At 44.0% G+C, this 26,384-nt stretch overlaps 2 long non-coding RNA genes across 3 annotated transcripts in view; both read right to left on the bottom strand.

Annotated features, from left to right (window-relative positions):
• The window catches only part of LOC122459713, a 78,026-nt gene that overhangs the window by 22,314 nt on the left and 29,328 nt on the right, over positions 1-26,384 (bottom strand). The window lies entirely within an intron of this gene.
• On the bottom strand, positions 13,394-20,344 carry LOC122459714. The gene is made up of 3 exons (XR_006280570.1): positions 20,287-20,344; positions 18,919-18,926; positions 13,394-13,504 (listed from the first exon to the last, which is right to left on the bottom strand). It is a non-coding gene; the product is annotated as an uncharacterized LOC122459714 (long non-coding RNA).

Consider the following 26,384-nt stretch of genomic DNA (forward strand, 5'->3'; position numbering starts at 1 on the left):
TGAGCACTCTGCAAGAGTTTGTCTTTGGACCCCAGTTTGTGGGTTTTCTCCAGGCGCTGTACGCCTCCGCAGTGTTTGGTCAGGCTGAACTGGACCCTGACCGAACCGGTCAGCTTCGGGAGAGGAGTACAGCAGGGGTGCCCCCTCTTGGGCCAGCTGTACGCTCTGGCGATCGAGCCCTTTCTCTGTCTCCTCCGAAGAAGGTTGACAGGGTTGGTGCTGAGGGAGCCGGAGCTGCGGCTGGTTCTGTTGGCGTACGCTGATGACGTGCTCCTCGAGGTCCAGGATCCGGGCAACTTGTTGCAGGTGGAGGCTTGCCAGGCCATCTATTCGGTAGCCTCCTCCGCGCGGGTCAACTGGGTCATGAGTTCTGGCTTGGTGGTAGGGGACTGGCGGCAGGTGAGCTCCCTCCCACCCATGCTTCAGGCCATCTGGTGGAGCACAGGTCCGCTGCTCTATCTCGGTGTTTACCTTTCTGCCACGCATCCCTCTCCGCCAGAGAACTGGCAGAATTTAGAGGGTGGGGTGATAGAGCGGCTCTGGAAATGGACAGGACTACTCCGGTGCCTCTCCCTTTGAGGGAGAGCGCTGGTGCTGAATCAACTAGTCCTGTCCATGCTCTGGTACCGGCTCAACACCCTGGTCCCAGCCCCGGGTTTCCTGGCCAACCTCCAGACATCAATTCTGGAGTTCTTTTGGTCAGGACTGCACTGGATCCCTGTAGGGGTTCTCCATCTACCCCTGGAGGAGGGAGGGCAGGGCCTGAAATGTCCTCTTACTCAGGTCCATGTCTTCCACCTCCAGACCCTGCAGAGGCTCCTTTATGGTGCAGGTAGTCCTGCATGGAGCATACTGGCGTACGCCTTCCTGCGCTGCTTCTGAGGGCTCCGATACAACCGGCAGCTCCTTTATCTCCATCCGAGAGGTCTTCCGCGAGACCTCTCCGAGCTGCCGGTCTTCTACCAGGACCTCCTCCGGACCTGGAAACTCTTTTCAACGACCAGGTCCGTGGCAGCCACCGAGGGGGCAGATCTCCTCGCGGAGCCCCTGCTACACAACCCCCACCTTCGTGTTCAGGTGGCGGAGTCCCACTCGGTGCACCAGAGGTTGGTCCTGGCAGAGGTCACAAGAGTCGGAGACCTCCTGGACTATGACTGGGGAGACTGTCTGGATCCCCTGACGTTCGCTCAGCGCATGGGGCTTTCCAGACCTTGTACTCCCCGGCGCATACTTCAGGAGGTGAAGGCCGCTTTGCCGCCCGCTGCTCGGGTTTATCTCGACCGGGTCCTGCACGAGGGCATGCCCCGCCCACCCCCTACCCCAGGCCCGCCAGATCTTTTAATTGGACCCCTGCCCTGTGGACCCAACCGACCCCTTCATCCCTTCACTGTAAACCGGCTGCACGAGATGCAGCCGGTCTGCTTTCAAAGCGCGCCAAGAAAACATCTATACACGCTCGTGCTCCACATCCTTCATGCCCTCACTCTCGTGTCCCGCCCCGATACAAAATGGCGGGACCTCCTGCCACCTTTGGAGGGTGAGGAGCCCCGGTGGGCCAGTCTATATTTCACCTTTGTCCCGAGGCCCGCCGGGGATGTCAGTTGGCGGCTCCTTCACGGAGCCGTGAGCACGGGCGTGTACGTGTCGTGGTTCACCTCAATCCCAGACACCTGCCCCTTTTGCGGCGTGAGGGAAACTCTGGCACACATATACCTGGAGTGTGCCAGGCTGCAGCCCCTATTCCAGTTCCTCACCAATATTTTATTACGTTTTTGGTTGCACTTCTCCCCTCACCTTCTTATTTATGCACTCCCTATCTGTGGCCCCACAAAGTCACGGGATCTCCTGGTCAACCTCCTCCTGGCCCTAGCTAAAATGGCTATCTATAAAACCAGAGTGAGGAGGATGGCCGATGGAGTCTCCTGTGACTGTAGGGCCTATTTCCGATCCTCGGTCCGTTCACATATCCAGGCAGAGTTCCTCTGGGCATCGTCCTCTGACTCCCTTGATGCCTTTGAGGAGCAGTGGGCACTGACCGGGATTCTCTGCTTGGTGTCCCCATCCAGTTCCCTTCATTTGACCCTTTGACCACACTCCTGTCCCTGTTATTTCATTAGTTGTCCCCTGGAATTATTTGGAATCTAGGTCCTGTGGATCCCCCTTCTAGGCTGGGGGGGATCCTTTAGCAGTGGATGGGCTTCGCCCGCCCAATTCCCGGATCCCAAAAGGACTACTTTTCTATAGCCCTATGGCCTTGCCCCGTCACAGTATGTACCTAAGAGTGTTCAATAACACTCAAGGGATTTGTGTAAGGTTATGGATATATGACTTTGGCAGCAATGTTCCTTGCAATTGTAACAAACTGGCTAATGTGCTGTGTTCCACTATAATGGCTGATCCATATAGAGGATAAAAGTCTACCTCTACTACCAGCCAACAGAGTTAGCACTTTAGTTGAATCACAGAGGCTGGTGATTTTGGTGCAGAACATCCTAAATTCTATGCCAATGAGGGTGGGTTGTTACATGGTATTGGATAGTGTACCGAAATGCATACTCAAAGTGGATAGATAATAGAAATGTACCATGATGAATTAATCCTCTCTTCCCATTGCACATGCTTCCCTGCTGCCTGGTCCTCTTCTTCCCCAAACATGCTTCCCTTGTACATAGTTCCCTTCTCATTTGCTCCCCTAGAAATGCTGCCCAGCCCAGACACATGGTCTTCTTTAGAGCTGGTCAGAAAATGCTATCCATTTTCTGTGAAAACTTTCAAATGAATGGAAAAAATTCTTTGGTTTGAAATATTTTATGGAAATATTTTTGGTTTGTTTTTCAACAAAACCAAACCTGCAAAATGTTCGGTTTTCATTTTCTCCCCCCCCCACCTTCTTTCCCTTTTTCTACTGAACCAAGGCAAAGGGTAAGAAAGAAGAAAACCAACAAACTTTAAACTGATAACGCAGAAGAAACATTCTTTTAAAAATGGAAAATTTTGAGCAGAATAAAAATTTTCTGTTAAAATGTTTTGGTAGAAAAGTCATTTTTTGTCAAACTGTGCATTGATGAAAACATTTTGACCAGCTCTAGTTCTCTTTTTAACTTCTCCCATGGATATACCTGGCTGAACTCATTCCCCATCTCCCCTAAATATTCCTCTTACATTGGTGGTTGCGAGTTCCAATCCCACAATGGCTCTGATTCCTGATGGCAACTCCATTTTCCTTTCTTCTTCCTCTTATGCACAAAAAAGGAAAAGGAGTACTTGTGGCACCTTAGAGACTAACAAATTTATTTGAGCATAAATTTTCATGAGCTATAGCTCACTTCATTGAAAGCTTATGCTCAAATAAATTTGTTAGTCTCTAATGTGCCACAAGTACTCCTTTTCTTTTTGTGAATACAGACTAACATGGCTGCTACTCTGAAACCTGTTCTTATGCACCAGTAATCCTTAGTAGAGGCAACTAAGCTGTTTTTCTTCATTTCCAGCTATTTTCACAAGAACTCATTCTCTCCTTTGAAACAAAGCGCTTACACCTGTCTAGAAATACTTTGAATATATTGATAGCCAGCTTCATGCAACCTACAAGTTATCAATGGACCACCAGCCAGTGCTCTACTGGCCTCAATGGTCCATAGGCCACAGTCTTGGCACTGCTGCTATATATGCTCCAATTTTTAACTTCCATAAAGCAATACAAAATCAAACAAGTCTCACCAGGCCAACAAGATTTAACTCATTCCTTGTCACTGATTAGACATGTGATGAACAGTGAGTCTAAATACACTGAGTAGCCTGATATTTGGTTTGGGTTTTTTTGTTTTGTTTTGTTTTTTTTGCTGTAGAAAGGAAACGTAACAAAGAATCTGCAACAACTATTTCATCAGGTCACTGAAAAATTCATAGTGCCCCTGTGCAGCAATCAACACTACAATGGAAACCACAAGGCAACGTTCGGTTCAAGATCCCCATCATGATATCATACTCAGTGTAATTTGTTTTGTGAGGGTGAGGAGATTTGAAAATTCATTCAGATGAAGTAAGAAGAGGAGAAGTAGACAGAAAAAGCATGAGCTGTGCATCAAAACATCCCTTTTAAGCACCTTTACTTCCTTGAGTATAAAGAGAGGAAGAGAAGAGAAAGGGGGAACATGAATTGAGTCCCAAAAGAGCCCTTTTAAGTGCTTTTTGTCTTGAGCATTAGAGGGCTGAGAGAGGAGTGGAACATGGGTTCAGTGCCAATAGTTTATTTTAAGTGCTTTTTTCCCCTTGAGAGTCAGTCTGAAAAAGGAAGATGAGAGGGAAGGGAAACTGTCCATTGAGCCCCAACAGAGCACTTTCAAGTGCTCCTTTTCCTGACTCTTTCCTCTTTCCTTGTGTGATACTAACTAGAGGGAAAAAGACTTCAGGGCACTGAAAATCACATTAAATAGCACATTGAAGGGCATGAGGACTTTTCTTGGGTTTTGCTTACTTGTCACCAGTCTAGAGAAGTGAAGCATTTGTGAGAGCGTGAAGTTACACAGCCCCAAAAAGACAGCACCAAATGCAGTTCCACCACCATGATGCTATCAGTTTCTTCTACTGACATGTAGAGTTACGGGATGGATTCTGATATCCTTGCTCACTCTGAGTTGTACCTTAGTTCACAAGTAGTCCCCATTGATTTCAGTGATGACTGCTAGTGGAGTAAAGTACTACTCAACATGAGTGAAGTAGCATAATTAGACCCTTAGGCAAGATCCCAACATTCTTAGGGTATGTCTACACTATGAAATTAGATTGAATTTATAGAAGTCGATTTTGTAGAAAGCGTTTTATACAGACGAGTGTGTGTGTCCCCACACAAATGCTCTAAGTGCATGTAGTCGGCGGACTGTGTCCCCAGTACCGAGGCAACCGTCGACTTCCGGAACTTTGCACTGTGGGTAGCTATCCCACAGTTCCCGCAGTCTCCACCACCCATTTGAATTCTGGGTAGAAATCCCAGTGCCTGATGGGGCTAAAACATTGTCGCGGGTAGTTCTGGGTACATATGGTCAGGCCCCCGTTCCCTCCCTCCCTCTGTAAAAGCAAGGGCAGACAATCTTTTTGCGCCTTTTTTCTTGAGTTACCTGTGCAGAGGCCATACCATGGCAAGCATGGATCCCACTCAGCTAACCATCACCGTATGTCTCCTGGGTGCTGGCGGACATGGTACTGCATTGCTACACAGCATCAGCTTATTGCCTTTTGGCAGCAGACAGTGCAGTATGACTGGTAGCTGTCGTTGACATAGTCCTGTGTGTTCTTTTAACCGGGCGCCTGGGCAAACATGGGAGTGACTCAGCCAGGTCATTTCCCTTTTAAGTTTCATTTCATAGCGATTGAGTCCTACCGGCAGTGCACTGTCTTTTAATCTGCAGCCAGCAGAAGATGATGGTCAGCAGTCATACTGCAGGTTTCAGAGTAGCAGCCGTGTTAGTCTGTATTCGCAAAAAGAAAAGGAGTACTTGTGGCACCTTAGAGACTAACAAATTTATTAGAGCATAAGCTTTCGTGAGCGAGCTGTAGCTCACGAAAGCTTATGCTCTAATAAATTTGTTAGTCTTTAAGGTGCCACAAGTACTCCTTTTCTTTTTGAGTCATACTGCACCGTCTTCTGCCGAGCACCCAGGAGGTGATGATGGATAGTGGTCGTACTGCACAGTCTGCTGCCAGCAAGATGTATAAAGATAGATGAAGTGGCTCAAAACAAGAAATAGACATTACAATACATACAATACATACAATAGTTTTGTATTCATTTTCTCCTCCCTCCCTCCCTCTGTGAAATCAACGGCCTGCTAAAACCAGTTTTGAGTTCTATCCTTGAGGCAGCCATTCAGTTTCTTACAAAGCCACCCCCTTTGTTGATTTTAATTCCCTGTAAGCCAACCCTGTAAGCCATGTCGTCAGTCACCCCTCCCTTCATCAGGGCAACAGCAGACAATCGTTCCGCGCCTTTTTTCTGTGCAGACGCCATACCACGGCAAGCATGGAGCCCGCTCAGATCACTTTCGCAATTAGGAGCACATTAAACACCACATGCATTATCCAGCAGTATATGCAGCACCAGAACCAGGCAAAGCGAAACTGGGCGAGTAGGAGACATCAGCGCGGTTACGAGAGTGATGAGGACATGGACACAGACTTCTCTCAAAGCACGTGCCCTGGTAATGTGGGCATCATGGTGTAATGGGGCAGGCTCATGTGGTGGAACGCAATTCTGGGCCCGGGAAACAAGCACAGACTGGTGGAACCGCATAGTGTTGCAGGTCTGGGATGATTCCCAGTGGCTGCTAAACTTTCACATGCATAAGGGCACTTTCATGGAACTTTGTGACTTGCTTTCCCCTGCCCTGAGGCGCAAGAATACCAAGATGAGAGCAGCATGCTGGCTTTTAAACCATGTATAGTATTTTAAAAAGGTACACTCACCAGAGGTCCCTTCTCCGCCTGGTGAGTCCGGGAGGCAGCCTTGGGTGGGTTCAGGAGGTACTGGCTCCAGGTCCAGGGTGAGAAACAGTTCCTGGCTGTCGGGAAAACAGTACCTGGCTGTCGGGATAGCTGTGAGCTATCTACAACCTCCTCATCATCGTCTTTCTCGTCTCCAAAACCTGCTTCTGTGTTGCCTCCATCTCCATTGAAGGAGTCAAACAACACGGCTGGGGTAGTGGTGGCTGAACCCCCTAAAAGGACATGCAGCTCATCATAGAAGTGGTATGTTGGAGCTCTGACCCGGAGCGGCCGTTCGCCTCTCTGATTTTCTGGTTGGCTTGCCTCAGCTCCTTAAGTTTCACGCGGCACTGCTTCGGGTCCCTGTTATGGCCTCTGTCCTTCATGCCCTGGGAGATTTTCCACAAATGTTTTGGCATTTCGAAAACTGGAACGTAGTTCTGATAGCACCAGTTCCTCTCCCCATACAGCGATCAGATCCCGTACCTCCCATTCGGTCCATGCTGGAGCTCTTTTGTGATTCTGGGACTCCATCATGGTCACCTCTGCTGATGAGCTCTGCATGGTCACCTGCAGCTTGCCAAGCTGGCCAAACAGGAAATTGAAATTCAAAAGTTTGCGGGCCTTTTCCTGTTTACCTGGTCCGTGCATCCGAGTTGAGAGTGCTGTCCAGAGCGGTCACAATGGAGCACTCTGGGATAACTCCCAGAGGCCAATACCATCTAATTGCGTCCACAGTACCCCAAATTCGACCCAGGAAAACCGATTTCATCAGGATTTCAGTGCTAATCCCCTTGTCGGGGCTGGAGTAAGGAAATTGATTTTAAGAGCCCTTTAAGTTGAAAAAAAGGGCTTTGTCATGTGGACGGGTGTAGGGTTACATCGATTTAACGCTGCTAAATTTGACCTCAACGCCTAGTGTAGATCAGGGCTTAGGAGCCAAGCGCCAACCTTCAAGAGGATCCAGATTCAACAGTCAGTCAGAGGTAGATGCTGTAGCTGTCTCCCTGGTAACATGCCTTGAATCTGCTTGGTTGAGCGGTGTAATTTGGAAGGCAGTTGTGGGAGTGGAAGGAAACATCTCTCTGTGGAATGATGTGGTGGGAATAAAAGCCTCTGAACGGGTCCCCTTCCATTGTGAAGGCTTCAGGCTCCACTTAGGCTTGATTTACCCCATCTAGAACTGAAAATTGTATAAGTAATGCTGTTTATATAAATCATTATAAACCATTGACAGGATAGAAAGATGCCTTTGATGACTATAATAATAAAAAGAAAAGGAGTACTTGTGGCACCTTAGAGACTAACAAATTTATTAGAGCATAAGCTTTCGTGAGCTACAGCTCACTTCATTGGATGCATTTGGTGGAAAAAACAGAGGAGAGATTTATATACACACACAGAGAACATGAAACAATGGGTTTATCATACACACTGTAAGGAGAGTGATCACTTAAGATAAGCCATCACCAGCAGCAGGGGGGGGAAAGGAGGAAAACCTTTCATGGTGACAAGCAAGGTAGGCTAATTCCAGCAGTTAACAAGAATATCAGAGGAACAGTGGGGGGTGGGGTGGGAGGGAGAAATACCATGGGGAAATAGTTTTACTTTGTGTAATGACTCATCCATTCCCAGTCTCTATTCAAGACTAAGTTAAGTGTATCCAGTTTGCAAATTAATTCCAATTCAGCAGTCTCTCGTTGGAGTCTGTTTTTGAAGCTTTTTTGTTGAAGTATAGCCACTCTTAGGTCTGTGATCGAGTGACCAGAGAGATTGAAGTGTTCTCCAACTGGTTTTTGAATGTTATAATTCTTGACGTCTGATTTGTGTCCATTCATTCTTTTACATAGAGACTGTCCAGTTTGGCCAATGTACATGGCAGAGGGGCATTGCTGGCACATGATGGCATATATCACACTGGTAGATGCGCAGGTGAACGAGCCTCTGATAGTGTGGCTGATGTGATTAGGCCCTATGATGGTATCCCCTGAATAGATATGTGGACAGAGTTGGCAATGGGCTTTGTTGCAAGGATAGGTTCCTGGGTTAGTGGTTCTGTTGTGTGGTGTGTGGTTGCTGGTGAGTATTTGCTTCAGACTGGGGGGCTGTCTGTAAGCAAGGACTGGCCTGTCTCCCAAGATCTGTGAGAGTGATGGGTTGTCCTTCAGGATAGGTTGTAGATCCTTGACGATGCGTTGGAGAGGTTTTAGTTGGGGGCTGAAGGTGATGGCTAGTGGCATTCTGTTGTTTTCTTTGTTGGGCCTGTCCTGTAGTAGGTGACTTCTGGGTAGTCTTCTGGCTCTGTCAATCTGTTTCTTCACTTCAGCAGGTGGGTATTGTAGTTGTAGGAATGCATGATAGAGATCTTGTAGGTGTTTGTCTCTGTCTGAGGGGTTGGAGCAAATGCGGTTATATCGTAGAGCTTGGCTGTAGACAATGGATCGAGTGGTATGATCTGGATGAAAGCTAGAGGCATGTAGGTAGGAATAGCGGTCAGTAGGTTTCCGATATAGGGTGGTGTTTATGTGACCATCGCTTATTAGCACCGAAGTGTCCAGGAAGTGGATCTCTTGTGTGGACTGGTCCAGGCTGAGGTTGATGGTGGGATGGAAATTGTTGAAATCATGGTGGAATTCCTCAAGAGCTTCTTTTCCATGGGTCCAGATGATGAAGATGTCATCAATGTAGCGCAAGTAGAGTAGGGGCATTAGGGGACGAGAGCTGAGGAAGCGTTGTTCTAAGTCAGCCATAAAAATGTTGGCATACTGTGGGACCATGCTGCCTAGGAGCCTCTCCAACACCACTTTCTACAAGCCATTACCCTCTGATCCCACTGAGAGTTACCAAAAGAAACTACAGCATTTGCTCAAGAAACTCCCTGAAAAAGCACAGGAACAAATCCGCACAGACACACCCCTAGAACGCCGACCTGGGGTATTCTATCTGCTACCCAAGATCCATAAACCTGGAAATCCTGGACACCCCATCATCTCAGGCATTGGCACCCTGACAGCAGGATTGTCTGGCTATGTAGACTCCCTCCTCAGGCCCTTCGTTACCAGCACTCCCAGCTATCTTCGAGACACTATATCGGAAACCTACTGACCGCTATTCCTACCTACATGCCTCTAGCTTTCATAGAGACTGGGAATGGATGAGTCATTACACAAAGTAAAACTATTTCCCCATGACAGGTTTCAGAGTAGCAGCCGTGTTAGTCTGTATTCACAAAAAGAAAAGGAGTACTTGTGGCACCTTAGAGACTAACAAATTTATTAGAGCATAAGCTTTCGTGAGCTACAGTTCACTTCATCGGATAGATGAAGTGAGCTGTAGCTCACGAAAGCTTATGCTCTAATAAATTTGTTAGTCTCTAAGGTGCCACAAGTACTCCTTTTCTATTTCCCCATGGTATTTCTCCCCCCCACCCCACCCCCAACTGTTCCTCTGATATTCTTGTTAACTGCTGGAATTAGCCTACCTTGCTTGTCACCATGAAAGGTTTTCCTCCTTTCCCCCCCCTGCTGCTGGTGATGGCTTATCTTAAGTGATCACTCTCCTTACAGTGTGTATGATAAACCCATTGTTTCATGTTCTCTGTGTGTATATAAATCTCTCCTCTGTTTTTTCCACCAAATGCATCCGATGAAGTGAGCTGTAGCTCATGAAAGCTTATGCTCTAATAAATGTGTTAGTCTCTAAGGTGCCACAAGTACTCCTTTTCTTTTTGCGAATACAGACTAACACGGCTGCTACTCTGAAACCTATAATAATAAAAGAACAGGAGTACTTGGGGCACCTTCGAGTAATAAAAGCTCTCCATGGTGTATGTAATGTACAATACAGTTGAAATTTTGCACAGATAAGAATTCAGATGCCAATTCAGGAAAAAAAAAACGAGTAGGAAAGAAATAACCTGTTCCTGGTGAGTGGGTAAATGGGATGAAATCCTGTCCTCACTGCAGTCAATGGCAAAACTCCCATTGTCTTTTATAGAGTTAAAATTTCACCCGTGGTGTTTTATGCAAAAGATCTACCTCTCCTACCATGAAAATATTGGAATGGGAGCCAAGATTTTATCAAAATATTGTACATTTCTTATTCTGAAAAATACAGCACCAGCCACAAGGAAAGTTAATAAAATCACCTCCAAACCAGCATTCAGCGCCAAGATTCATGTATAGCAGAAAGTTTTAAGAATAGGAAGTATGTATGAAATCCCTGTACTCTTTGGGCCAAAATTTGCCCTCAATTATCCCTAGGCAACAGTCAGACATGAGTGTAAATGAGGCCAGAATTTAGTACTTGTTCACTATGTTTGAAGAAACAAACATATTTAGTCACCAACAGCAGATCTGTTACTTGTCTTCCAGTCTGGGTCTTTAATTAACACAGGAAGAGAAGGTGGATTCCATCAGTGGTATCATAGAATATCAGGGTTGGAAGGGACCCCAGAAGGTCATCTAGTCCAAACCCCCTGCTCAAAGCAGGACCAAGTCCCAGTTAAATCATCCTAGCCAGGGCTTTGTCAAGCCTGACCTTAAAAACCTCTAAGGAAGGAGATTCTACCACCTCCCTAGGTAACGCATTCCAGTGTTTCACCACCCTCTTAGTGAAAAAGTTTTTCCTAATATCCAATCTAAACCTCCCCCATTGCAACTTGAGACCATTACTCCTCGTTCTGTCATCTGCTACCATTGAGAACAGTCTAGAGCCATCCTCTTTGAAACCCCCTTTCAGGTAGTTGAAAGCAGCTATCAAATCCCCCCTCATTCTTCTCTTCTGCAGACTAAACAATCCCAGCTCCCTCAGCCTCTCCTCATAAGTCATGTGCTCTAGACCCCTAATCATTTTTGTTGCCCTTCGCTGTACTCTTTCCAATTTATCCACATCCTTCTTGTAGTGTGGGGCCCAAAACTGGACACAGTACTCCAGATGAGGCCTCACCAGTGTCGAATAGAGGGGAACGATCACGTCCCTCGATCTGCTCGCTATGCTCCTACTTATACATCCCAAAATGCCATTGGCCTTCTTGGCAACAAGGGCACACTGCTGACTCATACCCAGCTTCTCGTCCACTGTCACCCCTAGGTCCTTTTCCGCAGAATTGCTGCCGAGCCATTCGGTCCCTAGTCTGTAGCGGTGCATTGGATTCTTCCATCCTAAGTGCAGGACCCTGCACTTATCCTTATTGAACCTCATTAGATTTCTTTTGGCCCAATCTTCCAATTTGTCTAGGTCCTTCTGTATCCTATCCCTCCCCTCCAGCGTATCTACCACTCCTCCCAGTTTAGTATCATCCGCAAATTTGCTGAGAGTGCAATCCACACCATCCTCCAGATCATTTATGAAGATATTGAACAAAACGGGCCCCAGGACTGACCCCTGGGGCACTCCACTTGACACCGGCTGCCAACTAGACATGGAGCCATTGATCACTACCCGTTGAGCCCGACAATCTAGCCAGCTTTCTACCCACCTTATAGTGCATTCATCCTGGAACTGGTACTGGAACTAGGGGTCCTGGCGGTGCTGCCACACCCCCGGTTTGAAGTAGTAAGAACAAACACCAAATCCATGGTTTCCATCATCCGCACCCCCACTATAAAAATTGTTCTAGCACCCCTGGATTCCAGGCCTGGAACCAGAGCAATCACATCATTTTACTGCCACAGGAATTGTTTTTGATCTCCAAACTGATGTATAATTTGAGTGATGTGGGGATTAAGGAATTTGATTTCCAAACTTTCATATAGTTTGTTAATATAACTGACAGCCATAGATCACGTCACTAAATGAGATGAGGCTCTCCTACCCATCAGTACCTTTTTGGCTTTGTGACTAATATTTGGGTAAGGATTCTTTTTTTCCTCACCTAATCATTTCTCAAGGAAACAATCTGGTTTGGATACTCCCTTTTGGCTGACTTTAATGTTTGGTATTTTCAAGTATTCCCCTTAGTGCTACTCATTGGAAGGCTGGGAACTTTCTTTTTTCTTTTCCCAATGAACCCAAACCATTATTTTGGTTGTTAGAATCACAGAATCATAGTATATCAGGAGGACCTCAGTAGGGTCCTCAGGAGATCATCTAGTCCAACCCGCTGCTGAAAGCAGGAACAATCCCCAACTAAATCATCCCAGCCAGGGCTTTCTCAAGCCTGACCTTAAAAACCTCTAAGGAGGGAGATTCCACCACCTCCCTAGATAATGCATTCCAGTGCTTCACCACCCTCCTAGTGAAAAAGTTTTTCCTAATATCCAACCTAAACCTACCGCACTGCAACTTGAGACCATTACTCCTCGTTCTGTCATCTGCTACCACGGAGAACAGTCTAGATCTATCCTCTTTGGAACCCCCTTTCAGGTAGTTGAAAGCAGCTACCAAATCCCCCCTCATTCTTCTCTTCTGCAGACTAAATAATCCTAGTTCCCTCAGCCTCTCCTCATAAATCATGTGCTCCAGCCCCCTAATAATTTTTGTTGCCCTCTGCTGGACTCTTTCCAATTTATCCACATCCTTCTTGTAGTGCGGGGCCCAAAACTGGACACAGTACTCCAGATGAAGCCTCACCAATGCCAAATAGAGCAGAATGATCACATCCCTCGATCTACTGGCAATACCCCTACTTATACATCCCAAAATGCCATTGGCCTTCTTGGCAACAAGGGCACACTGTTGACTCATATCCAGCTTCTCATCCACTGTAACCCCTAGGTCCTTTTCTGCAGAAATGCTGCCTAACCACTCGGTCCTCAGTCTGTAGTGGTGCATGAGATTCTTCTGTCCTAAATGCAGGACTCTGCACTTGTCCTTGTTGAACCTCATCAGATTTCTTTTGGCCCAATCTTCTAATTTGTCTAGGTTCCTCTGTATCCTATCCCTACCCTCCAGCATATCTACCATTCCTCCCAGTTTAGTGTCATCTGCAAACTTGCTGAGGGTACAATCCATGCCATCCTCCAGATCATTAATGAAGATATTGAACAAAACCGGCCCCTGGACCGACCATTGGGGCACTCCGCTTAATACTGGCTGCCAACGAGACATGTTGCAGGGTTGTTAGTTTTTTTACCTTGTGCAATTAAGATTAAACCTAAAATAGGATATATGTCGATTTGCCTAGTAAATCACTTCAGTTCTGCTTCCAAATTTTGTACCCATCTTTGCTTGGATTATTCTTGTAGGAGGCCATTCCATGCTTACACAGAGTAGCCCCTATCAGATGGAGCATCAGGCTGAGATTTTCAAACTTGCCTAAGGGATTGTATGACCACTTCCTATTAAAATTAATGTGAATTTAGTGTGTGTAATTTTTTTGTTCACTAAAGTGTCAGCCTGATAGAACTGGAAACTGAAGCCATCTCTTTATCCACAGATCTTGGGATAGCATAAATAGTGACATTACGTACTTGCCTCGGCAGCTCTGCTAATTCAGTTCAAACCTGACTTGGAGACAGAGCTGGTCAGAAAAACCATTTTCTGTAAGAGAATGCAGCCTGGCCAAAGTCAAACCATTTCACAAATTCAGTTTGAATCATGTCTAAGATTTTCAAAGGATCCTAAGGGACCCAAATCTCATTGAAATTTGGTAGGTATGAGCTACCTAATTCCCTTACATTCTTGTGAAAATCTTAGACTATCTGAACTGGTAGTTCTGGAAAAAGAAAAGGAGTACTTGTGGCACCTTAGAGACTAACAAATTTATTAGAGCATAAGCTTTCGTGAGCTACAGCTCACTTCATCGGATGCATGTTCTGGAGAGGATGAACAGAAGACAACAAACTCAAATAAATCAGACAAAATGTGAAGCCCCATTGTCAACTGGTGCAAATTGGCATTGCTCCAATAAAGTAAAAGGAACTATGCCAATCTACACCAGCTGAGGATGTGACCCATAGTCTCTATTCATAGTCATATATAAGAAAGTCTACACTACTGTTTGATGAAAGTTTTTGCCTTCTCCTGTGCTGAGAAAAATTCCTTCCATTTCTTCTATACATCCAGATATCTTATAGGACTTCTCTCCTTTCTTTCTTCCTGTATGGGGTCCCTTATGGAAAAGTCCAATCAAATTTAATAGAGAATGATCTCCATTTTGTGGATTTTTGAACTACTGTATATAATTACAGAGAATTATATCCCTGCTATAGAATGTTTTAGGAGGGTTCAAAGAAACCTATAGAAAAGAGATAATTCTGTATGAAATTCTATAGATTTTTTTCGTGGTGGTGGTATAATTTCTATGGAAAACTATTGGTTTAATCCCAATACAATTCTGCTGGACTTTTCTAGAAGAGGTAATTTATTTTTTCCACCTCTTTTCATAGTATACTTAGCTGAAAGTTAATAAGAACACATAATCAAGAAATACTTACTGTTACAAACCATGCAGGACAGGCGTGAGACTTGATGTTTGTAAAGTGACTTGCAGGTAATGTTAAGTCTGCTCTTTGAGTCTCTTGCATAATGACAGGTTTCAGAGTAGCAGCCGTGTTAGTCTGTATTCGCAAAAAGAAAAGGAGTACTTGTGGCATCTTAGAGACTAACAAATTTATTAGAGCATAAGCTTTCGTGAGCTACAGCTACAGCTCACGAAAGCTTATGCTCTAATAAATTTGTTAGTCTCTAAGGTGCCACAAGTACTCCTTTTCTTTGAGTTTGACTCAGAAAGGATGTGCTTGTCTAAAATACCTCAGTCAAAGATCAGATCTGCTATTAGTTCTTCTGTTTTGAAATCTAGTGGTACTAGGTGACTGTTCTGATGAAAGAACAACTCCTGTCCTCCCTCCCCCCCCCACAAGGTAGGCATTGATTTCAGTACTGAGTATTATTCTGAAAAGAAAAATGGAGAATTATTTAAAGATAAGATCCTAATTCTGATCTCACATACAGTGGTTTTACACTAATGTATCTCCACTGACTTCAGTGGAGTTGATCCTGATTTACACTGGTGTAAGTATGAGGAGAATCAGACTCTAAGATTCAATTTTATTCTCATTCCACTGAGTGTACTGTAAAGTGGGCCAGATTCTGTTGCACTTCAGTGAAATCAAGGACAGAAGAGCAGCCAGGATAAAGCCTTTGTTAGAGCCATCCCAAACCAACAGCTCCTATCCAATGGTGAAGGAGGTGGGGATTTAATGGCGACTCAGGGTTGAGGTCTGTGACAAGGAGCAATGACTTGAACGCTAGGGCAAGAGCATGCAATTTGTACAGGGCTCCATGTAGAGGCCTATGTGGAACTGCACTCCCTTGGGGGAGCATGAGAAGATCACAGTCCCTTGCACAGCTACACAGTGGGGTGCCCATTCAGCACCATGCTTTCAGAGGGGTCAGGCTGATCCTCGCAGTGTGCTGGCCCAGCACCATAGGCCACAGTGGAAAGAAAGACAGGGCCATGGCTCATCCCTCCTCAGGTGAACTGCTCCCTGAAGAGAGCAAGAAACTGTTCCAGTACTTGGGGATTAGTGAAGTGCAGGGGGATTCTGGCCACACTTTGTTTCCCCCACTCGCACCCTGACAAACACCTTTCCACCAGGGGCTGTGAAGTGGGAGGTGCAGAGCCATTATGCTTGTGGTACACCACCTGGGGATCCCCCTTATGTAGCTGAAGGAAATGGAAAGGCAAGTAGCTAGTCCCGAGGGCTCCATTGTCATCTCACTGAAATCAATGGCAATTTGACTAGGATGGGAACAGAATCAGTCCCTTCAAGCAGGACCTTGTCTTGTACTTCTATCTCTGGCATTAGTGAGCTTAAGCCATCACTCAGCCCATCAGAAAAGAATCCTTTTTTATTTTCTTTTAGACAAACCACACAGAAAATCATGCATAGGCTGTAAAATGGAGTGAAAATACTTATGCCTAAACCAATGCCTTGCTCTTGTTTGATGTGTGCCATTAAAGCATCATGCCCTGTGCTAATTTCTCTACTTGTGAATAGACATATTTGGATTGACATTTGAAAGTGGGCTGCAGATTCCACTTAAAACATGTTTTTCATGCTGAGTAATGAGGGCAAAACACAAACCAATTCTGGCAGTTAAACTACTCACTTAAACCTTTCATAGTGTTGTCAAATACTATAATCCTCCAAAACTCTGAGTTTAAATAGCCTTGATATTTTATTTAATGAAATTTAAATCCTATAATTACCATAATTAAGACACTCCTTTTAGATCACATTAGTGCATTGCTCCAAGTGAAAGCTGCAGGCAACCTTCACTGAAGATGGTTGTCCTGAACATGAATGATACATACATCTCATTTTAAATTCCTTATATATCATTGCTTGAGAGTTGTTGTTTTTTTTAAACACCAAGAAACTTCAGTGTGGAAAGTATGGCAAAGGTTCTGAGATCATATTTTGATAGCAAAAGGACTTCTTAAAAATGCTTTATATTTCCATGCATAACCTTTTATAATGATGATGCAGTTTCAAAACAGAAGCTTCTACACTTTTTTTGAGAAAACGGGGAATATGGAAAGAAACTTAAGTAACTAGCTCAGTGGGTTTTAAAATGTGATTAGAAGATGGAAAATCATTTAACACAGACATTTTTGGCTTCTGAGAAAAAATATTGGACTCGTTAATTATTTACAGAAAAAAATTACAAAATAGTTTTAAAGTAACTATTTTTATATGAAAGAGTTGCTCTTCTGCTGAAGTAAGTTTTCCTCCCATAGAAGGGTGTGGTAAGGCTTAGTAAGTAAATGTTTTTAAAGGACTTTCAAAAAGAAAAGGAGTACTTGTGGCACCTTAGAGACTAACAAATTTGTTAGTCTCTAAGGTGCCACAAGTACTCCTTTTCTTTTTGCGATTACAGACTAACACGGCTGCTACTCTGAAACCTGTTAAAGGACTTTGAGACCCTTACATGAAAGATGTAATGCAAGTACAAAATATTACCATTAAAGGAACATTATTAACTTGAAGTCTAATTGATTTCCTGACGTAGAAGTAACTTTGAATACTTTAATACTTTGAATACCTTATCCTGAGTACTCCTGCTCAAACTACTGCAAACATCCATACCTAATAAAGATGGGAGGGGTAGCATGGGGAAGGTGTGCATAAGGGAAGAAAAGGTGTAGTCTATTGCATGTCCTGTTTGAGTGCAGGGGACTGGACTAGATGACCTCTTGAGGTCTCTTCCAATTCTATGATTTGGAGGGGTCAGTCAGGTAAAAGGGATGCTGGAAGGCTGATGTCTTTAAATGTTGAGGTCTGTGGTGTATGACAGTTTTAAAAATGGTACCAGGGGTGCCTATGGGTGAAGAAATACAAGGTTGAACTTTTTCTTCTTTTGCTATGTCCTTGAGCGTGTTATGTATTTAGCAATTTAAACTGTTTCACAACAAACATTTTTGTGTATTAATATTCAAAAGGTTGAGTTTTGCCTTCACACACACATGCACATCTCCCATTGCAGCCAAAAAACACCCTGTGGGTCTATACCTGAGGGAATGTACTTTGGACCTTCTCCTGATCTCAGTTACATTTTAGGCAGACCTTCTCATGCTGGTATCTCTCTTGTTGTGAGGTAAGATTAGATAGAAGCATACGCACACGCACACGCACAGAGTCTTCTTCCCAGAGTTTTTCCTGATTGGCTGGGAGACAGGGAAACCCTGCCTTGCCCAATCTACAGAGCTCCTGGTATTGAGCTCTTAAAGAAATAGTAGCTTGGGTTTTCCCCAAACCTCAACTGTTCCCTTGGAGCTATCTTCCTCTCTCCCTATGCCTAGCTCTGCCTTCCTCAGGTCTTCATCCACTCCAAAAAATCCCAGAACTTAAAGGGTCATACCACATAACAGGTGTTGACTGATCACTCACACTTACTAACCTTAATGGGACACAGTCACCTGTAGGCTCCTAAGTCACTTAGGCATCTTTCAAAATTCTACCCAATATTTACTATCTGGCAGCTATTAGGAAGAATTCAGTATTGTACATGCAATGATTTGGGGGGAGTGGCCTAGTCTGCTTCCTAGACGAGTGTCTGAATAAATGAAATTAATGGATATCAATTCTGTCAACCTCAACAGACATTTCTAGGAATGAGGGCCCAATTCCAAGCTTCGGTGCTCAGCGCTATGTGCCTAAATATGCATTTATGCCCTTAGGCGAAGATTTTCAAAAGAGCCTCAGGGAGGTAGGTACCTCAATCCAACTGAAATTCAGTGAGACTTGGGCATCTAACTCTTTATGCTCCTTCAAAAATCCCAGTCTTTAAGTACGTATTGCTGGCAACTAACTGTTGAGTTAGGCATTTGGGACCAGATTTTCAGAGGTATTTAGGGCACCTAAACATGCAGATAGGCACTAAGTGGTATTTACAAATCCTAAGCAGGTTAGGTGCCTAATTCCCATAAAAATCAGTTTGCTTAGACACTTTTAAAAATCCCACTAGGCACCTGCCTGCATTTTGAAGCACCTAGATACCTAAGAAAATCTGGCCCTCAGGCTCTGATTAAGTAAACTACTTAAGTACATGCTTAATTTTAAACTTGTGCCTAAGTGCATTGCTGAATGGTGCCTGAAATAGACATTTAGGCACCTAAACAAAGATTTAGATGTTTAACTTTAGGTTACTACATTGCAAAACCAGGCCCCCAATTCTACTCTCATTTAATCTGGACTGTTCTCACAGGTGGAGGTGATCACTTCAGAACATGGCTGAAGCTCATTGGTGGGGTGCCAAAAAGAAACTTGTACTGCTGCTCACTATTCCATTCCTGTTCTGCAGAGAGAGATACAGGAGCTGAGTTTCCAGCATTAACAGTCCTGTACATTTCGCCCATACAAACAAATCATAGAATCATAGTATATCAGGGTTGGAAGCGACCTCAGGAGGTCATCTAGTCCAACCCCCTGCTGAAAGCAGGAACAATCCCCAACTAAATCATCCCAGCCAGGGCTTTCTCAAGCCTGACTTTAAAAACTTCAAAGGAAGAAGATTCCACCACCTCCCTAGATAATGCATTCCAGTGCTTCACCACCCTCCTAGTGAAAAAGTTTTTCCTAATATCCAACCTAAACCTCCCCCACTGCAACTTGAGACAATTATTCCTTGTTCTGAGATCTGCTACCACTGAGAACAGTCTAGATCCATCCTCTTTGGAACCCCCCTTTCAGGTAGTTGAAAGCAGCTATATCAAATCCCCCCTCATTCTTCTCTTCTGCAAACTAAACAATCCCAGTTCCCTCAGCCTCTCCTCACAAGTCATGTGTTCCAGTCCCCTAGTCATTTTTGTTGCCCTCTCCTGGATGTTTTCCAATTTTTCCACATCCTTCTTGTAGTGTGGGGCCCACAACTGGACACAGTACTCCAGATGAGGCCTCACCAATGCCGAATAGAGGGGAATGATCACGTCCCTCGATCTGCTGGCAATGCCCCTACTTATACAGCCCAAAATGCCATGGCCTTCCTGGCAACAAGGGCACACTGTTGACTCATATCCAGCTTCTCATCCACTGTAACCCCTAGGTCCTTTTCTGCAGAATTGCTGCCTAGCCATTCGATCCCTAGTCTGTAGAGGTACATGGGATTCTTCCATCCTAAGTGCAGGACTCTGCACTTATCCTTGTTGAACCTCATTAGATTTCTTTTGTCCCAATCCTCTAATTTGTCTAGGGCCCTCTGTATCCTATCCCTACCCTCCAGTGTATCTACCTCTCCTCCCAGTTTAGTGTCATCTGCAAACTTGCTGAGGGTACAATCCACGCCATCCTCCAGATCATTAATGGAAATATTGAACAAAACCGGCCACAGGACAGACCCTTGGGGCACTCCACTTGATACCAGCTGCCAACTAGACATGGAGCCATTGGTCACTACCTGTTGAGCCCGACAATCTAGCCAGCTTTCTATCCACCTTATAGTCCATTCATCCAGCCCATACTTCTTTAACTTGCTGGCAAGAATACTGTGGAGGACTGTGTCAAAAGCTTTGCTAAAGTCAAAGAATAACATGTCCACTGCTTTCCCCGCATCCACAGAGCCAGTTATCTTATCATAGAAGGCAATTAGATTAGTCAGGCACGACTTGCCCTTGGTGAATCCATGTTGACTATTCCTAATCACTTTTCTCTCCTCTAAGTGCTTCAGAATTGATTCTTTGCGGACCTGCTCCATGATTTTTCCAGGGACTGAGGTGAGGCTGACTGGCCTTTAGTTCCCCGGATCCTCCTTCTTCCCTTTTTTAAAGATGGGCACTACATTAGCCTTTTTCCTGTCGTCTGGGATCTCCCCCATGTAATGGAACAAAGGAAAGCCAGACCCTCAGCTGGTGTAAATCAGCATAGCATTATTGATCACATTGGCGTTATGCTGATTTACACCAGGTGAGGATTCATTCTTGTTTTTGGGGGAAAGAAAAAAAAACCACCCTCATTTTTTAAACAGAATAGTATTCTTCAGGGTATGTTTCTGTGCTATATCCTCACTTCTGAGGTCCTGAAGGCATGCCCTGAAGAGTATTATTGCTTACTTAATGTATGTCAGAGCATATTTGACACAGTCCGTCACATTGAGGCAAGATTTATCCTTCTGATAGGAAAGCAAGATTTTCACTTTTGTAATTAGGGCCTGTATGAGAGTCAGATTTCAATGGAACAAACCATTCCTGATGGACAATATCATCTTGCTGAGTTATGCAGACTTCATTATTATTCACACACAGAGCAATTGTGTTCCCGGTGGCTGCGCTGACATCAGCAGATAAAAATATTATTTAAAAGACCTAAGAGAAACACATGAATTGTGGTCCTGATTTTCAGAGGTGCTGGTCACCCACAAAACCCACCAAAGTGAATGGGAACTGTGTACACTTAGTACCTCTGAAAATCAGTCTCTCAGCTTTGAATATGGTGAATAAAATCCACCACCAAAAGGCAGCTCTGCCTTTGACAAGAGCAGTTAGAAAAGAATTCATGTTAGAAAAAAAGAGTCTGAAAGAACTTGTCTGCAAGTAGCTCAAAGTTCCAAAGCTTTTAATTAGATACCAATGTAAAGTAATATACGAGAATAATAAACAAATACTAATAATAAATAATATTGAAATAGGTTCTTTTGCAAAGATTCCCAAAGTGCTTGAAAGTTTAAGGCAATTAAAATCAATTTAATCTAAATATCTTTTCATTTTTTAATTTAAATTTAGCACAGATTCAAAACCGTATTTAAGAGGAGGAGGAAGGATACTCTTGTGGCTAAAATACTAGACTGCTTGTCAAAAGGACTGTGTTCAATTCCTGTCACTGGCTTAAAACTTTCTATGTGGCAAGTTACTTAATTTCTTAGTGTTTCAGATGTCTGTTTCTATGTTTCATCCCTTTCTCCTACCCTTGCCTAGTTAGAGTACAAGCCCTCCAGGGTCTCCCTTACAATGTGTTTGCACCATGTCTAGCACAATGGGGCCCTAATGTTCATTGGAGGCTATAAGTGCTACTGTAATACAAATAGTTATTTGACCAAATGCATCCGATGAAGTGAGCTGTAGCTCACGAAAGCTTATGCTCTAATAAATTTGTTAGTCTCTAAGGTGCCACAAGTACTCCTTTTCTTTTTGCGAATACAGACTAACACGGCTGCTACTCTGAAACCTGTCACAAATAGTTATTGTTACATAAGCAGGGAATGTGACTATATAAGTGAAATTGTTTATTATTATGCTCCAATAGACTTTAGAGTCAGAGGTTACTCGCTTTACAGAAGGTTAACGTTACAATAGATGCTTATCATGAAGATAACTAATGATCAGGATAAAACTAATATATAATAGTGGGGAGGAAATCTCATGTAAGGTTTTCAGATCAGAAGTGATCCTTTTTGATATTATACTCTGATTAGAATGGTCTAATCATCCTAGTGCTCACCTAGTAAGAGTTATACACATCTCCCAAGGGCTGTGTTTAGCTTATCTCAAGAGTTAAGTCTTTAGGCTAAGGATCCTGTTCTATATAGATTTTAATCAGTGTAGCCAACCCTCAGTACATTCAATTCTACAAGGAACTATCCAAATTGGGCTGCAGTAATAATGAATATTTTATAACATTTTGGATGGGCTGAGCTTAGCTCCTTGGCATTGTTTATACTCTTTTGGGATATACATGATTAAGATAGCACAGCTGAGCTGCAGAAGAAGCACATAAAACATATGTAGACTATGCATACGGACAACATACCTGAACTACACTGTACCTGCTTTCAGTTTTCTAGGAAAATTTATGTTTGATGCTGTTAAATAGCTTCACAGGTATCACAAATTCTTTTAGGCCTTAATTCTCATGTACATGAAGCTCCTTTTACATTTTTCTGCCAACGTAAAGGGCCCTAAATTAGGTGTAAATTATTCAGTTATACCTATTTAAGGTCCCTTCATATTGCCGGAATGAAGGGGCCCCTATGCAAATGAGAACCAGGCCCTTTTCTGCCTAGGTTTAGTGTTTCTCACACACAGTCTCCTGGAGACAAGTATGATTTCAAATACAAGACATTTTACAGAGACCAAGCCGTAGCCCATTCATGCCATGAAATAGACCGCACCCCAGGTGACCTTGAGGAAGCAGGATAAGCCATTCTAAAAAGATACTGAAGCCTGTGCACGAACCTTGCACCCTGGGAAATCTCAAGAAAGGCAACGTACTTCCTTGAGGTACAATCTTACGCCAAGATCATTCTGAGATGTTGCAACTGTACACACCCCATGTTCCCAGCTCCGTCTAAATGTCACAGGGCTCCGTTCTCCCATACAGTGCTCAGGCACAGTGGAGATGGGGCTGACAGGGAGCTGACTGTAGCTCTCAGATTCTCAGCCACCCAATCCCAGTGTGAATGAAAGCTGAGGGGAGACAGCATTAGTGAACGCTGCTGAGAATCAGCCATGGCAGAGCCTTAGTCCATTCCCCATCCCCTCTCCTTCTTGGACACACCCTTTCTCCTTACCTGTCCCACTTCCTGCTTCCCCTCCCTACTCCCAGCAAGGGGCATGGCTTTGCACTGGTCAAAGATTCCTCCTGAACAGCGAGAATTCTCCAGGGGGTTCTTCTGGCCAGCGTAAGTTCACTTTGCACCGCTTATTTTGCCCACTGTGTCTAACTGCCTACATAAGGGTAGAAGTTGGCCTTACCAGTGAAAAATGCAATGAAGGCACTGATCCAGCCACGCACTTAAGCATATCCATAACTGTAAGCAAATCAATGGGACAATTCACGATCTTAAAGTTCAGCACATGCTTAAGTGTTTGGCTGGATCAGTGCCAAAAACACAGTTATCAGCTGTGAAAATATCCTAGTCCAGGATTGTGGTGCTTCCAGAAATAACATCCCATAAGCAATGTAGCAGTGTTTTCCTTGAAGTAACTTTATCACAGACCTGTACTTCTATTAATAACAGAGAGAAAGTATAGTCCCTGGGTTAGACAAAGGCATGCATATTAAACTCCTTTTTAACCACAGTTGATCTATTTCCAGTTTTGCAAGTATGACATCATCTCCTGAGATTCAGGAAAAATCTCTCATACTGAACTGACTGCCTGGCCCAGCATCTTAGCGGCCAAAAATATGCCTGTCATTGAAAATGGTAGATGATCTCTCAAGTTAAGTTGTATAATATAAAGACAATTTAAAGTAAGATGTGGGCATGAGACAAGTTCACAGATATTAAAATCAAATGTCGCAGAACAGATAAGTGCTTAAGAAAACACCAAAGCCAATTGAGCACTGAAAGCTAGAAAGAGCAAATGTTTGAGGTGCCGCTTCCACAGGTATTGCCTCTAAAAACATTGGGCCAAGTATTCAGCTGGTGTAAATCAGCACAGCTCCAGGGAAGTTAATGAGCGTCAGGCTCACCATTTCAAAGAGAGACATAAACATATCAGGCAAGAGCTGCCTCAAAAATAAAAAACTGTTTTTAAAACCGGCAAGAGTAAAACATATTTCATAAAGAATGCTCTCTGCAACTCCACAACAGTTTATCCGCTATGTTGTGAGAGAGTCGAAAGGGTAAGAAGACACTGAATTTTTGAATGAGAGCAATTGCAGGTGGAATACCCTTGTGGCTTTTTTTTTTATTTTTTGCCAATTAAGAAATTAATGCTTTTGGAGAAAAGCTGCATCCAGCAATAAAACAAAGCTTCAAAGATTTAATGTAAACAAAGATTGAATGTGAATCGTACTGTTGTAAGAGAGAACATAAAACTCTGTGGATTACTGAGCTGGAGTTTTATTTAATACTGGGCGGGGGAAGAGCAATGGTGGCAAACCTTTCCTCGGACAAATAGGCACAATAAGTTCGGGCTACATTCTCATTGTCCTACTGGGTGGAAAAGACCCATCTCCCCAGTAAGACACAGTTACTTCCTGAAGAGTTTATAATCTGAATATACAAGACAGAGAAAGGAGGTAAGAACTCTACCAGACCATTAGGACTTGTTTGTTCCAACCAGACCCTAGTTTCCTTTCTCAGAGAGCGACTCCCATCTTCCTTACATTGAGAGTGGAGTTGAACAAGCTGCTCAGTGAGACAGCAGTAATTAACATGCAGCTCTCTGCAAGGTCCCACTGCCTGCTCAGAGGGTGAGTCAAAAGGAGAATCCTTCCTCCTGGATACAGATTCAATTCAAGTAAATCTGAGTTCATCAAAATGAAAACAGTAGAGTTCAATGTGTTCTAATGAAGGTAGAATTTAGCCCAGAATATTATTTCCTTGGAAAGTCATGCCTGGAAAGAGGACGCTGTTTCTCTACTCTTACCATAAAAAATGACACGGCTACCCCCTGATACTCTTACCATGTTTCTCTAAATAAACCTCCGTTTAATTGTTATAAATTACAATTTGTTTATGTTATAAATATAAAAAATATTAAAACGTACCTCAATGAATGCTTAGCTCACTCTGTGCCCACAATATTCCTTCCATTATTTGGGGACAAAGAATGAAACCTTCTCCAATGCCTCATACCGATTAATTACCTATTTCTGTCTCTGCCTCTCAGGACACCAAATATCAGGGGTTATCCGTGTTAGTCTGTATCCACAAAAACAACAAGGAGTCCGGTGGCACCTTAAAGACTAACAGATTTATTTGGACATAAGCTTTCATGGGTAAAAAAACACTTCTTCAGCTGCATCTGAAGAAGTGGTTTTTTACCCACAAAAGCTTATGCCCAAATAAATCTGTTAATCTTTAAGGTGCCACCAGACTCCTTGTTGTTTTTCAGGAGACCAAAATTCACTTCTCTCTCCATACACTGCTCAGTTACTGCCCCTGCTGGCAGCTCTGAGACCCATTACAGGTAGTCTTAAATGCAGAGACAGTTCAAGACAATCTGTCACGCTAGGCAAAACTTCAGTGTGCTGCTGCCCCTCCTGTCTCTGATTACAGAGGTTCTCAACGGGGGCAGTGCACACAGTGGGGGTCATATCAGACTTTCTGGGAGGGCATGGCAAACCTTCAATAATTATGGTAGATGTAAGGGAACCGAGCACCAGGTTGCAACACCACTCACTCAGGTTTGGCCTGGCCACCCCTCTGTCATGAAGAGGGGTGGGGGAGGAGCGGCTGAGCCAAAGTTTAGTGGGCAGTGTTGCAACCAGGTTTATGGTGTCATGGCACCACTCAGTTTTGTCACAGCCACCCCTGCCACCCTAGGCAGAATCTGCTGCCCGAGGCAGCTGTCTAGTATGCCTATACCTAGAGCGGCCCCTGCTCAAATGAAAAATAGCATACTGACAGTTTTACACAGAAGAAGAAATATCCAGGAATAATAGGAAGCAGAAGTCAACGTGTCTAATCCAAGCCTGAACGCATCAATAGAACGACACTTAGCTTATGTTTTAAAGTAGAAACCTGATAATGTCACATGGTAGAAGACTCTTTATCTGACCTACATCACCAAAGCC

Source organism: Dermochelys coriacea, chromosome 4, assembly GCF_009764565.3.
Source record: "Dermochelys coriacea isolate rDerCor1 chromosome 4, rDerCor1.pri.v4, whole genome shotgun sequence".
Classification (NCBI taxonomy): Eukaryota; Metazoa; Chordata; order Testudines; family Dermochelyidae; genus Dermochelys; species Dermochelys coriacea.